Source organism: Asparagus officinalis, chromosome 4 (genome assembly GCF_001876935.1).
Source record: "Asparagus officinalis chromosome 4, Aspof.V1, whole genome shotgun sequence".
In the NCBI taxonomy this organism is placed as follows: domain Eukaryota; kingdom Viridiplantae; phylum Streptophyta; class Magnoliopsida; order Asparagales; family Asparagaceae; genus Asparagus; species Asparagus officinalis.
Window position 1 is genome coordinate 16528793 of NC_033797.1, and position 16263 is coordinate 16545055.

The following is a 16263-nucleotide window of genomic DNA, read 5'->3' on the forward strand; positions in this document are numbered from 1 at the left end:
TTAGCCTTGTTGATTATTTGATTATAAAATATGCTTTATGCTTTTTACTGTAGTTATTTTTTTTACAACCTACTCGGATTTATGCTTCATACTTTGTACTAAGAATTTATATTGAAAGTCCAGAAGCATCCAAAAAAATTGCTTTATGCTTTGTATTGAGTTGATGAGCTTAATGTAAGTGTATCACTTGCAATAAAATCTAACTTTTTAAATACTATCAACCTACACTAATTTAACATAATGCAAGTGTATCCCTTCTATTGATGATCAATTTTATTACATATTTTCAGATCCCTTGATGGAGCCTAACCAAAATGAAATGCATATGACGCCTCCAAAATCTAGCTCTTCTATAGAACCTGACAAATGCGTGCCTCCTTGCCCAGAACATTTGAAGCCAGTGGCTGGAAAGAGATTTGATACTTTGAGAGAAGCTGAGACTTTTTATAAAAAGTATGCTCACTACGTTGGCTTTAGTCTTTGAAGCTCATCAGTGACTAGGGATAAAAAAACAAGAAAATTAAGCCGCAAGTATTATGTATGTTCAAGTGAGAGTTGGTGAAAAGATGAAAGTACAAATAAGTATGTCCAAAAATCCAACTTCACAACTAGCTAATGATTCTAATGCTAAAGGAAAAGAAGTGATATGTACAAATAGGCCCAAGACAAAGCAAATATGTGAAACGTGATACGGTTCCAAAGCTTTGGCGGCATTCGAGAGAGTTGAAGAAGAAATATACGAGGTTGCTAGATTTTATAAGGTACACTTCCTAAGATCGGCAAGAAATATAAACTTAGTGCATAAATCATTGTTGAAGCTATAACATCGAGCTAATGTTGGGACCTCAAAAGCATATTACTTGCTTAAAGAACAATATGTGGGTTATGAAAATGTTGGATGCACAAAAAGGGATCTCCAGAATTTCCACAAGGATTTGAAAACTCAAATAAAAGATTCAGATGCACATATTTTTGTTGCTAACTTCAAAAGAAAAAGAGTCAAGTATCTTTCGTTTCACTTTGCATATGAGCTAGACGAGGACGTAGACTCAAACATATTTTTTGGGCTAATGACATTTGTCGAAGAAATTACTCAGTGTTTGGTGATGTTGTTTCTTTTGACACTACGTATGAAACTAATAAGTACTCTATGATTTTGGCACTTTCACTAGAGTCAGCAATCACAGCAGTCAATTATATTAATCACAGCAGTCAATTATATTAGCAGTTGCACTTGTCTGATGAAAAGATTGAGTCTTTTGTGTGGTTGTTTAAAAACTTTTTGGATGTCATGGGACAACACAAGCCTTTATGTATTGTTACCGATCCTGTTATGAAAGTAGCAATTCGGGAGGTTGATGCATCAAATAGATTTTTCTTTGTAGCATTTTATGAAAAAATTATCTAAAAAGGTTAGCAGCTATCTGAATGGTGACAATCAATCTATGAATCAAATCAAGTCGTGTGTATGCATCAGATACAACTAAAGAATATGAATGCAGATGGGCATCCGTGATCAGTGAATATAATTTAGAAAAAATAGTTGGTTGACAAACATGTATGACATCTGAAACATGTGGATACTGGCTTACTTTAAGGATTTATTCTTCAATGGTGTTCTGAAGACTACCTTTAGGTCAGAGAGTGAAAACTCATTCTATGGGTCATTTGTTAACAAGCAGTTGAGTTTGGTTGAGTTTTGGATGCATTTTAGTAGTGCACTAGCTTCTCAAAGGCACAACAAATTATAAGCTAATAATAATTGTTTGAATTCAATGTCTGTTTTAAAAACAAACAAACCTATTCAGAAGCATGGACGAGAGATATATACACATAAAAAAATTTACATTTTCCAAAATGAATTGTGGATAGCTCGTATGGATTGTGTAATTGATGATAAGACAAAAGAAGGGGACAAAACATTGTCAATCATCTCAGATGAACGTGGTAGACCAAGGGAAGCTATTCATGATGCATCGTTCGTCATTGCACATTGCTCTTGCAAAATATTCAAATCAGAAGGAATTCCATGTTGTCACATACTTCTTGTTTTACGTGGAAAAACTTTTGATGAAATTTCAAAGAATTATATTCTCAATAGATGGACTAAGACAACAACAACTAAACATATTTTTAATGTGGCTACTGATATAGCGGAGGAATGCTGTGAAGAAGAACGTGAAAGACAACTTATTTCTACTATATGGGAAAAATGCAAGGAATTATGAATTTGGCTAGGAAGAGAACAAAAATTTATGCGCATCATAGAAGGTCTTGTTGATAGCAAGGAGGATTTCATTAAAATGAGTGGTAATAATGAACACGAATTGGAGTCTTTCATTGGATCTTCTGCTCCAGAAAGAACTGAAATCCTTCCACTTAAACATGTCAACACGAAAATAAGTGGCAAATAGATCAAAGGGGGAAGGAAGAAGTCAATGGGACAACAACAAAAAAAGTCAAGATTTTGTAGGGTGTGTAACAAGATGGAGTACCATGATAGTCCTAATTGCCCATTTAAGATCTCTTCTTAAATCTTAGTAAGAAATTATATGCATTCGTGTTAATTTGATCTCTAAGGAATATTTGGAACCCACAAACTATGCCCATATTCTCCGTAAGATAAAATTCAAGCGAAGCAGTTATCTATTCTTTTTCTAATTGTATTATTATTTGTAGTATATTGTAGCTCCTATGGAAATTATTTCGAGCCTACCGATCACTTTATTTGTATTATTGCCATTCTAAGTGGTTTGCTACTTTTCACTTTAGGCCTTGTTTGAATTTGCATTTAGTTAAGGGAACATAGGATAAGTTAAGAGAAGGTAAGAGAATATGTAAAACTTGTTTGAAAAATTAGTAAGGGGAATCAAGGTGAACTTATTTCACCCAGTTTGGGGAGGCTAATAAAGTAAAGGGGAGGTAAGAAAATATGTGTAAATTTACATAAATACCTTACATGTTATTTCATCCCTTTGAATCTCATCTTGATATAGGGGATAAAAATGTCTTCGTATAATATTCTCTTATTTTAAGAGTTACATTTCCCTACCCTACCCTCCCCTCGATTACACCCCTAATTGGGGGGAATAAACTCTAAAGTTTTTTTTCCCTCCGTTACCTTAACTTCTCCCTCATTAACTATCTCAAATGACTTCCCAAACAAGCGTAATATGTCCCCTACCTTTCCTTTACTCACATTACTCCCAATCCGAACAAGCCTTATTGATTAGAAACATTCAGGTACTTCTCTCAACTAAACATATGCAAGCTAAATAAATGCAGCCTTTGATGCAAAAAACTATATAAAATTTTATTTTTAGGTATTTCTTCATGTAGTCATGGCGAAAAAAAAAAGATGCAATTGAGATCCTTGAGGCATGAGATGGTGGATGAGCATGAGACAACTACCCTCAAGACTGGAGCAAAGTGTGTGCAGTATGACACCAGAGATGGACAACAAAATTTGTTGCTATAGTTTACCGGCTTTTTGTCAAGATTCTCTAGCTTATATTGCATATTAGATTTTGTTTCTTTGAGTTTGTGGTGTTCCACTTTTAGTTTATTACATTTGGTATGGGTTTATAACATTTGCACTTGTGATGAAACGCAGACATTTGCAATTCATATGAGTACTCTAAACATAATGAATCTCATTGTTTAAATCAAATGGATTATTAAGCACAAAGCATTTCAGCTTGTGAAGAAACAGAGGCTTGAATGATCTGTTTGAGCAGGTTTGGTGTTTTCTATCTAGTTTTTTCCCCCTTTGTTGAGAGGTCTTTTTGCTGCGTCTTTTATTGAGTTAGTGTACTAGAAAAGTGAGACTCTAGTTTGAAAGTCTTTATAGTACAAGTATTTTGTTTTCATACTTTTACTGCAGTTTTGGTAATTAAGTTTTTACTTGCTTATAAAAAAAAGAGTGAGTGATGACAAGCTCCTATGATCCTTGTAATGATCGACATACGATATAATTTTGAACAAAATGCCCCAACGCGGTAAGATGATTAATGAAATAATTATCTTGATATATTATTTCAAACCCTTTGACAATGGCCTCTAAACAATATACACAGAAAGAGATGAAAGTAAAGACGAGAGAGTGTGAAATGGGGGAGAGAGAGAGAGAGACAAGTGAGAGAGAGAGAGAATGAAGGAAGAAAAGGGGGAGAGAAAGTCGATTTTGACAAAAAAAAACACAATCGAAAGGGACAAGTGAGAGGGAGAGGGACGCGCCAAGAGAAAGAACGAGAAAGCGAGAAAGAGAGAAAGATATTGTAGAGAAAGAAATGTTAGATGCCGGATTTGGGGGGAGAGAGAGAGAATTAATTACTTCTAATTTAGGATTTTTTTAATCTTAATCCATTGGATTATAATGGATTAAGATAGTTAGGATGTACGCATCTCATATCCTATGGGAGAATTGCATCTCATGGGATATGTGCGCGCGCGCGCGTGTGTACATGCATGATATTTTATGCATCACAAATAAAAACTCACCATATGCACATGAATCAATCTTTTTTCTTCATTCGCCATGAATAGCTAGTCAGGTGAATCTAGTGGAATGTATGGGGCTACATACAAGCTCCCCGAAGGGGAATTTGACAGGATCCAAGAAACATCATGGTGTTATTTTAACTTAAATGAGATGCCTTTTCTAAATTCAAATAATGATGGCAATGCCCTCATAGTTACCAGCATCCTTGTGCAACGTCGCTCCAATCCAATAATGATGTTGTTCCTGTGCTTACTTGCAACAAGTGGCTCAACTGCATAATGAGCACTTAACTAACTGAAACATATGAGTTCCTTTCACAAAATGGTTCTGAGGATCAAGGTTGAATACATTCTAGTCAATATTGACCCTCTCTGATCAAGCTTAACCAACAATGGATAATCTCACAGAAAATTTTCAACAGTGTTCTAACCAATTAAGCACCAGTTAAACACTAGTAGTGCTAGAGTATAAATAGGTTTTCATGCCTTACCATATAAATTTTATCCAGGTATGTTGCCTTGTGGTCATGAAAACATTATAATCAGAAAACCATAAACATCCAGCCCCAAACTCTTTCTTTCAAACCTTACTAACGAAAATATCCAGTGATATACTGAGCTTATTTTAAATCCTTCCAATGCCTCCATCCTCTTTATAGTTCACGTGTTCCCTTCCTTTTAACTAAATAATACGGGTAGGCTATTTTCAACAAGCACTTGGTAATACCTAAGTAAACTCGATGTGAGTACTACAATGTCAAAGTGACATGAGGGTTCCTTTTTCACAGAGTGAATTGCATACTTGAGCCCATGGTCGATAAGTAGAACAATTTAGCTACCAGTCTGCTCAACTGTTACGCCACACCCAGACTGTCCAGTGTCATTATTTCTCAATTATATTTTTGATCTTTATCATTACCTTATCCACTAAATTCACCTTAGAAAGACTTGCAAACGATACATGGTTTGCGTTCCCGAAAATTGATCCTAGTAGCAAGATAATATGATAGTAGTAAACTAGAAAGAGATTTACACACCAAAGAAGTATCATTCTCAAATTTTGACTAAAGAACAAGAAATTACTAGAGCAGTTTATGTTGGAAATTTTGCTTTAAATTTTGAAATGCCATTTACTTAGTGACATACTTAAATAATTATATTCATTATGTGCCTTACGGATTACTAATTGCGTTCAGTATCCACTATGTGGAATAAAATTAACAACTATGCTTTATGCAATGACTGAAACCCTTAAAGCCTCTCCTAAACAAATTTCTTGTCCCAAATCTTCACAACATGACAACACAACTACGTTTTCAAATCCAAAACTAATACCCAATTAGAATCACCTCTATCAAATTAAACCTCCAAATCTTCATAAAACAGAAACCAATCTCCCAAAATGTCAAACCATACAGTAATCTTAAATAAATAAACCCCAAATTACTAAACCAGAAGAATTGGGTTAAAAGATCAATCACCTGAAGGAATGGAGAGGGATGAAGAAGACTTCTTCTTTCTCCTGGTGTGGGCCCTAGCTGATGCTGCTGATATCTTTCTATTTACGGGCGCCATCGCTGGCTGCTCTCTGAAACTCCAACAATTTTGCTCTAAACTCTCAAATTAGGCGAGATCTCACAAAACAACCCAAGCAAAGGGGGGAAAAAAGAACGTAACCCAAGCGAAAATGGGACCATTATGTTTAATTGCAGTGAGAAGGGTCATTTATTGTGGTTTGTTTTCTGGGTGCTTGTGTGGTATTATTGCAAGAGAGATTTGGACAACCTGTTCGATGAGGCATACGTATGGCTGCCACCGAATACTGCAAAGTTACGGAACAAAGCTAAGCACAAGTTGATTATTAGATGCCGTTTGTTTCCATGCGATCTTGCTTGGGGAGCTTCCAGTCCCGGTACGGCTCGGGTACGATACTTATCATATTTATATTTGTTTACTTATCTCTGATACAGATACAAATACGGATACGAATATACATTGGTAATAAAAATTCAGATCCATGTTTGCTAAAATCGGATACGAATATATGTATAAAAGCAGATAAATATGCGGATATGCATGCGATTACAAAACAAATATGAAAAAACTAGAGAGTATTTAAAATATATATACATAATTCATGTGATGCAAAAGAGTTCATTAATATGTTCATTATATCCACAAAGCTAAGATTTGACATCATGATCTTCAAAATTAACCTCAACTTCATAAACTACTCTCGTAAATATATGACTATTGACGTATTTTGAAAACGGATCCGGATATTTCACTGTAAAATCATATTTGTAACTCTATCCTATTAGTTATGGATTTAAGTAATCGTATCTGTATCCTAACGGATACAGTTACAAATATTTCCTTGGATACGGATACGATTTAGCATCCATATATCTTGCAGTTAACAAATAGGTCCACTAATGAAAAATCATCGTTTTCAGCAAATATCTTGTTTGTTTGACATTTTTTATATTATGCATTTGGTGCTCATGTGGAATAAATGCATTAAATATAATTGTCTAAAATTTTGTAGATTTTAATCGAATTTGCGATATTAGTTAAATATCCTCAACAAAATTTACGTGCACCCAAACAAAATTTATCTCTCCCTCTCTTAAATCCACTTTAATGTTCAACGCAAACGAACAAGAAATATGAATTTTTCAAACCCCCGTACCGCCGTACATGTATGAAGATGTAATCCACAAACCAACTAGCCTGAAAGGTAAAATTCATTAAAAAAAATTGGGGTTCTTCAATATTAGTCCCCCACATCTTTCATATTTTGATAGTAGTCTCCCAGATCTTCATATTTTTAATTAGTCCCCCCAAATCTCTTCATATTTTGGAAATTAGTCTCATGAATCTTCATATTTTGAAATTAGTCCCCTGTAAACTTGGTGCTAACTAATTTCAAAATACTAATAGAAATTTAGGAATAACTTCAAAATATGAAGATCTGCGGGACTAATTTCAAACTAGTTAAATGGGGTTTCAAAATATGAAGATTTGACCGATCAATATCAAAATATCAAAGATGTTGGGGACTACTATAGAAAAATCCTAATAATTCCACTAAACGTTTATAAATTCCACTAAACACTTATGAATTTTTGATGTCTCACAAACCCAACTAAACTTAAATTTTCCCAAAAGAAGATAAAATCAATACATTTATCCGTTAAGCAGACGCATTGGTTTCGTTAGGAGGTTCGCTTTGAAAGCTTAAGGGGTCTATGATATAACTAAAAGTTCATGGGTATTTAGTCGAATTTATAAAGTTTAGAGGGGTTTTGTGGGAAATCTATAAAGTTTTGGGGTTTTTGAAAGAGTGCTGCTACGGGGACCCAAAATTTGGGACAAAGGGAGGGGACATGTGTGGTGTCCCCTCCCTATTGCTTAATGAGTTGGCATGAGTTGGCATGACCAACTCATTATGCAATAGGGAGGGGACACCTCACATATCCCCTCCCTTGGTCCCATATTTTGAGTCCTTAAATCATTTTCCTTTTTGAAATTTAGCGAGAAGGAAGAGTCCACTTGCATTCACAACCGTGAGATGGAACATGAACATTTGTGCTGCATATTGGATGAATTGATATGAATGACCCCAAGGGATATAATTTTGTGGGAAACAAATTGCAAACTGCCTATTTAACGAGGGATGATGGATGTTTTGTGTCGGCAAACATGTGAGACAAGAAGCTCAAAAATGACATTTTCTGGTAGCGTAAAGATCACTTTTCTAAATAGACAATTTACAACTAGAAGAATCCTGATTATTATCATATCTCTTACAACAAAATAACTAACTCGTCTTTAAAATATTGGTGAATTCTCAAATTCTTCACTAAAATATTAATTTACTTATTTTGCCCCTCAAACTCCATTTGCAGTTTCAATAAGGTCATTTTGTAAATCTCCAGTTAAATATTAACAAATCAATGATATGACAATGTCTTTTTGCATTTTTTTCATGCTGTTTCATTTGTATCCCTCCTATTTTCCCAATCTAAAACAATGCAAGTCACTTTTTCTTTTTTAACCCTGATTGAAAAAATTTAATTGCAAAAAATACAAGAAATGTAAAAAATACGTTATTACACTACTAATCTATTAAATATTTGACTATGATATTACAAAATGATCGTATTGAGCATGTATCTATTCCTCTATAATAATGGGAGGATCCAAGATTCACTATTCATGCTACAGTAATGCTATGATAAATTATTGTAGCATTGTTACTGTACCACAGACAAGAGGATCCCAGATTCACTATTCATGCTACAATAAATTACTGTAATATTATTACTGTAGCACAGGCGAGGTTGTAGCGGCTGAAAACATTATTGTAGTATTATTACTGTAGCTCAGACGAGATACTATAGTATTTTAAAAATGTTACTATAGCACTTATAAAAACTGTATTTAAATACATCATTATAATAGCAAAAATAAAAATATAAAGTTCGTGTTTGCACGGGGTGCACACTAGCATAATTTAAGAAGGGAAAATAGGCAAGCGAAAATTCGAACTCGGTTTGCCACCCTGGTTGTAGCTCTCGCTACTAAGTAAGATTTTCCTTGTAAAAGAAAATCACTTCTTATTTTGGTGACCCACAGCTGGATCTTGTACTTGAGTGAATATTTGACTTACTACCGGACGAGGCCCCGCTTGCTTTCGTAGCCTCGTAGAGAATATGACAATGTAATAGCCGCTATATTTTCTTAGAGGGTGGCACTAGGGGCACACCACTAACCACAACCTCAACCACACCCCCTCTCTCATTTGCTACAGTGCACCGGGGCCGGGCTCATATGGGATTTTAAAATTTTAAAATCCCATGTGAGGCCCGGTGCACTGTAGCAAATGAGAGAAGGGGTGTGGTTGAGATTGTGGTTGGGGGTGTGCCCCTATCATTTTTCTTTCTTAGATTTCACATGAAGTATTTAGTCTCGAAGATTTTTATTGATTTAGTCTCAGACTTATGGTAGAAATAATATACGGACATAATGCTCAAGTAATTATTTCCCATTATAGCATCGATAAGTCGTCTTCCAACAGAAAAAAAAAACAATTAATTTAGTCTTAAAACATATATATGACTTTGTCTTAAAATAATGGAAAACAAAATTGTGTAAGGCTTCAATAATAAGTTCTTTAAATATCTCATAATCATAATCTTTAAATCTTGTGTACTTTAGGTAGATTTTGGCAATAAATATTAGCCGTCATTCAAACAATTCAAACTATTGCTTGATAGTTAATTTTTTTTCCTTTTCTTTTTTTCGCCTTTTTTCCTAATAACCATTCGACGTGTGAATGCTCTGAATGCTTTCAACCAAAAAGATCTAAAACAATATTATCTGAGATTATATTTGATATACACTAGTCTCTTAAAAAATCAGAATAATATTTTAATGTAGAACACACTACGGATGTATTTATGGAGAAACGGGACTGTTAAAAGCCCAAACGCGGGCTCAGCAGAGGGAAATAATTTGCAACGAAGAATGGATCATATATCTCAAGCTATATGTTAGAATTTGACGAATTATATATGTAATGTTTTAGGAGTCTGTTCGGTTTGCCACCATTGGTTTTACAAATTTCCTTCCGGATTGAGAGAATTAGAGTTTTTGTTAGTATTTTAGTATTATACATAATGTTTTAGGAGTTTGTTTTGATTAGGAAGCGAGTTCGATTTGATTTTAAATCTGACTGATTTACTTCATGTTGATGTTAAATGATCACACAGTCAATTATGTCCAGGATTGGAGAATTTTGTTCAATATTGAAGAATGTGTCGCTTTCTTCCCTGACTTTATGTCTGGTTCTTGAGTTTGGTATCTGAAAAATCTGCACATGTAGAAATTCGTAAGGGGGTGGGGTTTGGTTCCCCCGTTGTACATCCGACGATCAAGTTAGTTGATGAACTTGAGTGGGGTCCGTAAGAATTGTGGTAATTCTTGTGTGTGTGCAATTTTATTTGCAAAATCGGAGAATCTTGTTCTGAAAGCGTAATTAGGGGTCAAACCCAAGTTGAAATAGTACATGCATTTATACTAAGATGGCGAGGGTAAATTAGTCGCTTTGGCTGAGAGCAAAGAGGCGGTGGTGAAATATGATCTTGCGGCCATGTCGGCACTTGCTTTACAGGTGTCGGTCAGCGAGTGGAGGGAATGTCACTTCGGTATTAAATGAGATGTGATCGGCGGCATGGTGGTGTCCACATGGTCCGATGAGTCATGAAGACTATCGTGCTAGAGTCATGATGGCACCTGCAAAGCATTAAATGTGATGTTGACACATTATCATAGTGGGAGAGGTTTGATAATCACATTTTATTACAATTTTATACCCTCATTATCTATTTTATATGAATAAATATACCACTAATAATTATTTTTATCTTTTAATTGCAGGTTAATGAAGAATAAATCTCAACTTCCCATCTCTCAACAAAAACCCATTGATTAAATGAAGAAATGAATCAAGAAGCCAATTGGAAAATCAATTTCCAATTTATCCAAAAGCCCAAGCTAAGATGAAGGATTAAAAGAAATATCAAAGCCCAAAAGCCCAAGCAAAAGCCCAAGATCCAAGCCCAAGAACCAATGAAAGAGGAGTTCTGCGGACAGCAGCTAGAAGCAGGCAGGCATCGATGCCAGCATCGATGGGGGCATCGATGCCCGTATCGATGCCAGCATCGATACCCCTATCGATGCTGGTATCGATACGCTGGGCAGTTTGTTACGAATCAAAGGCTGAAAATTGATGTTTTTGGATAAGATTTCAATCCAATGGCTCTCATTCACTGATGTTTACTATAAATAGGGGTAGAGAGTGAGGGGTTAGAGGTGTGAAAATTTTGTAAACTCCTTTTGGAGAGGAGGGCTACTCTTAATTGAGAAGGCCTTCCAAAAATTGTAACTTTAGTTGCAATTAATAATAATAATTTTTTCACCACTTTAAATATTTCTTCTCTTTGTTGGATGATGAAGATGGAGATGAAGAATTATTTAGAGGTTTGCATTTTCTTTCCTTTTTCTCTTTTATTTCCTTTTTATTGCTTATTAGTGTAGATTTATTTCTATGCTTGTACTAACAAGATAATAAATTCAAATAATTTCCCCTTTCTCATTTGTTTGATTGTTACCCCTAATTAAAAAAAAGATTTTTTTTTCCCATCCTTTTTAGTTGCTTTTAATTCATAGGGTTGCATTTCATATAGTTAGTAGGAATTCACCAAGTGATTTGAGCATCTTGATTTGGCACACACTTAAAAATATTTTTAAGGGCAAAACCCCATAATCAAGATAAGGTGAGGGATTTCATCACCCTTTCCTTAGCCCAAAAATCACTAATTCCTCACTACACCACCCAAGCCTAATAAAACTCATTAGACGTTGGCCCCTAAGGATTCGAGCTCAATAAGGAACAAGAAATCCTTAAGTGAACCGGTTTAAGTTTTCTCAGATTAGTTGGTGTCTAAGGCAAGGTTTAGGGGTTGCGTAAAGCGCTCCGCAAGGAAAGAGGTACTTAATTGATCTTTGATCACCCTCTAGTACTATCCTTACCTGGCTAACTACCCGGGTAAAACTTTTATCTTTTCACTTAAGGAATTTTTGGTTAGGAGCTAGTCTAGTTGAGTTAGGCTTAACCCTAGAGTTAGAGTGATTGAAAAGTGATTGATTTTGATTTGTTTTAGTTAGGATTTTTCATTTTCTTCTTAAAAAAAACTAACTTTTATTTTTCCAAAAAAAATTTTATATAAAAAGAAATTGTTTTTGGTGCATGCAAAACGTGGATTAGGGACAATACGCATCAACAAATTCATTTTGAACAAATAGATAATCCACAAGTTTTTCAAAATTTATGTTATCCCAATAAAATTGAAATTTCCAATGAAGTCCGGGAGTTTGTAGAGAGTCCATATCAGTATTCGGTAAATGATCCATTTTTTCCAACCTACAACCCAGGTTGGGCAAGTTACACAAACATTGCATGGAATCAGGGAAACCACTCCGAAACTCAAAACTTCACTCCCTCTTTGACCCAACATTTTCCTAGGGAAAACACAGTTCCTTTCAATTCTCATCCACAATTTCAACAACCCAATCTGTCACATCAAAATCAGTCTTCTCATCATCAAGTTGTAACTCACACTCCTCTTGATACAGATCATGATGAACGTCTAAATTTTTTGGAAAAAGGTTTTGAAATCATTATTAAGGCCTCCACACTAGCCACGGATATGTTAACTCAAACATCCTACACGATGAACTCCTTTATGCAATCAACCGAACTCATACTTAACTCTATAGCTAGATTAGAAACTCACATTGATCAACTGGCTAGTGCCATAAGTGAAGAAGAGGAAGGAGAAATTCTGAGTCAACCCGTGGTCAATCCTAAGGACACTCAAATGAATGCACTACAGTCAGGAAAACAGGTCGATAATCAGGAAAGAACACCTTTAAGCCAAATTCTTGTCCCAATTCATTCTTCCTCTGATAATTCAATTCAGGAAAGACCGGGGGAAGAAGAAGAAGAGTCAGATCTAAGTTTTGAGGAAATTTTCGGTGAGGAGCTAAAAATATTAGGAGAAGCAGATCGGGTTTGTCAAAATAAAGAAACTGTGTTGGACAATTGCTGCTTTGAACTGAATTTTGAAAAACTCTTTCTTGATGAACTAAGATTTTTGGAAAATAAACAACAACCAAATTTTTAGTAATACAGTTCCTTTCAATTCTCATCCACAATTTCAACAACCCAATCTGTCACATCAAAATCAGTCTCCTCATCATCAAGTTGTAACTCACACTCCTCTTGATACAGATCATGATGAACGTCTCAATATTTTGGAAAAAGGTTTTGAAATCATAATTAAGGCCTCCACACTAGCCATGGATATGTTAACTCAAACATCCTACACGATGAACTCCTTTATGCAATCAACCGAACTCATACTTAACTCTAACACTCAAGCCCTAGCTAGATTAGAAACCCATATTGATCAACTAGCTAGTGCCATAAGTGAAGTAGAGGAAGGAGAAATTCTGAGTCAACCCGTGGTCAATCCTAAGGACACTCAAATGAATGCACTACAGTCAGGAAAACAGGTCGATAATCAGGAAAGAACACCTTTAAGCCAAATTCTTGTCCCAATTCATTCTTCCTCTGATAATTCAATTCAGAAAAGACCGAGGGAAGAAGAAGAAGAGTCAGATCTAAGTTTTGAGGAAATTTTCGGTGAGGAGCTAAAAATATTAGGAGAAGCAGATCGGGTTTGTCAAAATAAAGAAACTGTGTTGGACAATTGCTGCTTTGAACTGAATTTTGAAAAACTCTTTCTTGATGAACTAAGATTTTTGGAAAATAAACAAAAACCAAATTTTTACACATCAACCATGAATCCTGGGGTTGAGAAAATTGTTAAAGAAAAATTGGTTGTTAGAGAACACACATTCACAAATCAAGAATCTGAGTCCAATATGCATGACACCAATAATACCTACCTTCCATTGCCACAAAAATCATTGAACACCCCGGAATGCTTAGAATTTCAGCACATTGTTGATTATATCATGTTGAATTTATTTAAAATCTGTGGGAGAATTTTCAGCAATAAGGTAGGATTCAATGTAGAACATGAACTCTTCATGTTGAATATTTCATTCTACATTGATTATTTTGTTTATTTCAGAATAATAAAAAGAATTTATTCTTCTCTCATTTGAGAGTTTCTTGCTCAGTTGTTAAAAAAAAGAAAAAAAAGAAAAAAAAAAGAAAAGAAAAAGAGAGAAAAAAAAAAGAAATTTTTTTTTTCATCCTCCTCAGACCAAAGGTAATTGCAGATTTTTATCAGCCGACCAAATGTAAGTGCTTCACTTCTTATCTGCTTTACTTTATGCATCATAGAGTTTGCATTAACACCACTTTAATTTTTTATCTTTATTTTACATTTTAGTTACATTTTTCCCTTTCTTTTAAAAAAAAAATTTAAAAATATCGTCACTTGCCAAATTGATAGAGTTATGTAATAATTGATTTATTTGATAAATTTGAAATTTTCTAATCCCTAGTTAGTTATTTACTTAAGTTCACCTTTTATGATAACTCTAAATAAATTTCTTAAGAAATGATTTTCAAAGTAGTATACTTTACTTAAGCCTTAACTTGGACTTTTATTTAAAATAATAAAATTTTTGCATGCTTAACTTAGAGTTGAAAATAATTTTTTCAAAGTGTCTTGATTTACATATTTTCAAAATATATATACATATACAAAAAAAAAAAACAAAAGAAGAGTGCGAAAAATGGGCACCAAAAACGAAAAGGAAAAAAAAACTCTTGAATTCAAGGTGATTCTATCTTATAAAGCCTAAGCTGACCGAGTAATTAAGCCCAAGGAGTATTTCCATACTTAATGACCTAAGCCCATTTGGGTTGGGATCCATTGGCCCAAAACTCGTTAAATGGTCACTTAGAAAGCCCGTTAAAGTAGAAAAAATCACCAAGGAAGAAAGAGTTAAAAAAACTAATAAATGTTTTATAGTTGTATATATGGTCTTGGAAAATATTTTAAATCAAGCAACTTGAAAATTATTTAAAACAAAGAGTTAGCATGTTCTTTTCAAAACTTTTAAATTAAATTTCTAAGTTTGGCTTGGTTTTGTATTGCTACAATGAGAAGATTTTCTTAAAAATATACCTTAGAGTTATATATAAAAATGTTTTCTTGAGTGATAACTGGCTCCAATTAGATTATCTAAAAGTTATCAAGTGAATTTAGTTATTTACTGACTTCTTTAATTTGGCAAGATTGACCGAATTTTGTGGGTATATTCACTGCAAACCCTCACGAGACTACAACTCGTCCACTAGGGTAACCTAGGGGTTTAAAGGCTTGTTGTATGCGCTAAATACAACCGCGATTCCTGCGAAAGTGAGTTAGGATTTTCTTTTTATTTTCTTTGCTAGAGGACTAGCAAAAGTTTAGGTGTGGGGGTATTTGATAATCATATTTTATTATAATTTTATACCCTCATTATCTATTTTATATGAATAAATATACCACTAATAATTATTTTTATCTTTTAATTGCAGGTTAATGAAGAATAAATCTCAAACTCTCATCTCTCAACAAAAACCCATTGATTAAATGAAGAAATGAAGCAAAGAAGCACATTGGAAAATCAATTTCCAAATTATCCAAAAGCCCAGAATGAAGTCGTGTAGCCTGTAGAAGCCGGAGAAAATCAAAAATCCAATATGAAAAGAAATCATATTCAAAATGGTTGGCCACAAAGAAACGACGATATCTCCTAATCCGGAAGGCGGAATTTAACATATAATATATGAAAATCGCCTATCTCGACGAGACGAAGCTATCCGTGAAATCAGAATTTGGAAATAGTGGGCATCGATGTCGGCATCGATGTGGGCATCGATGCTGGCATCGATACCTACATCGATGCCTGCATCGATACCAGATCGCTGTAGCGCGCGTCAATGGCTGATTTTGCTTGTCTTGGGGCTCAAGTTTGATCCAATGGCTCTCATTCACTGATGTTTACTATAAATAGGGGTAGAGAGTGAGGGGTTAGAGGTGTGAAAATTTTGTAAACTCCTTTTGGAGAGGAGGGCTACTCTTAATTGAGAAGGCCTTCCAAAATTGTAACTTTTTGTTGCAATTAATAATAATAATTTTTTCACCACTTTAAATTTTTCTCTTCTTC